Source organism: Eurypyga helias, unplaced genomic scaffold, assembly GCF_000690775.1.
Source record: "Eurypyga helias isolate BGI_N326 unplaced genomic scaffold, ASM69077v1 scaffold1548, whole genome shotgun sequence".
In the NCBI taxonomy this organism is placed as follows: domain Eukaryota; kingdom Metazoa; phylum Chordata; class Aves; order Eurypygiformes; family Eurypygidae; genus Eurypyga; species Eurypyga helias.
Window position 1 is genome coordinate 21,972 of NW_010264772.1, and position 1,575 is coordinate 23,546.

Consider the following 1,575-nt stretch of genomic DNA (forward strand, 5'->3'; position numbering starts at 1 on the left):
GATCCCGGGGCAGGGAGCAGGAAAGCCTTCCAGGCCACTGCAGGAAAGCCTACTTCCCTTTGGATCTGAGCCTTGCTGGGCTTCCCTGCAGCTGCCCAGGTGGATGCATGGTGCTGCCATTGGTGGCTGTCGCTCTGGCCAAGTGTCATCCCCCTCTGATCTGTGCAACAGCCGCCTCCTGCCTGTGTGGCCTGGGGATGCTCCTGCGGTTTGAAGTCCCACAGCCGCGCGTGCGTGATGCTCAGTGCCTTCTGTGAAAGCCTCTGTTCCTCTTTGCTTCCCCCACCCCCACGGCAGGAACCCAAGTAGGTGTGTGAGAGGGAGCCACCATGGCTGTAACGCCCCAGTCTGGGCTTTGCTTCCCTCAGCTGGGAGCTGTGGAAACGGGTGCAACCAGGAAGTTGGGCTGGAAAGGGTTTTTCTCTCTGTTCGAAAGGCATGTGTGCCTGTGACTAAAGGGGTCAGCCGCTGGCTTCGCGCCTTTGTCAAGGAAACGCGGTCTGTGTCTTCAAGTTTACATGCACAGCGTTAAGTTCTTTTGATAAAGCAGAATAAAACTATTTTGTTATGTTCCCTTGGTGCTGTTGTGTCCTAGGGCCGCTCTCGCTGTAGGCACGCAGAGGGGGCACCCCTGTGCCTCGCCCCGCAGTAACGCCGCATCGAGGTGCATGTCCCCAGCCACAGCGACTTGTCTCGGAGCCCTGTGACCAGCTTGGGTTTAAGGACAACCCCGGGTTGGGGCTCGGCAAGCAGGGGGAGCACTTAGGGTCCTCCTGTGTTTCTGCTATCAGCCTCTGAAGTGCTGGGGGAGAGGGAGCTGAGCCCCCCTGGGCCTCATGCCCCCTCCTGAGCCGCCCTGGCGCTGGTGTGCGGCCAGGGTGGGAACGTGTCCCAAGCAGGCATGGCCCCTGCCGGGGAGCGGGTCCCCCAGCACCCCTACGGCCCGCAAGCCTGAACTGGGATGATGGTGGCAGTCACCATGGCCTGTCTTTGGTCACGGAGCAAGCCTGGGCCCTGTTTTGGCAGCTGGGGGCCGGCGGTGCCGTGTGTCTGGGGGTCAGAGGGAGCACAGCATTCTGCAGACCCCGGGACAGCCTCGTGCTGCGTCGCTGGCAGGAAGTGCTGCTCTTCGGCCCCGTGGCTCCAGCACAGCACTTGGGAGCTCAGCTTAAGCCCTTCTCCCCTGCCGGATCCACCCTGAGCCCCCAGCAGCTCCCTAGGTGCTGCCCCCCTCTGAGAGATGCCCGGTGGCACCGCTACTTTCAGCCTTTATTGGTATAAAAACCTTCCACCTAAATCATACCAAAACCAGGGAGGGCTGGTGTCACAACAGCTGCCTTGGATGAGTCACAGACGGGTCACATGGTAACAGCTGCGGTGAAAAGCCTCCCCGGAAGTTCCCTCTCACCAGAAGAGTAACTCAACTCAGGACAAAAGCCCAGCGTGGACCTGCCAAAGCCCCTGGCCACCCCCCCGCCTAACTGTTCCCAGAGGGAGCGTGGTCCCCGCAGCGCGGCGCTCCTCGGGCCCTGGTCAGGACCTCCTCCCAGCAGGGATGGGGCAGGAAGAGCAGGA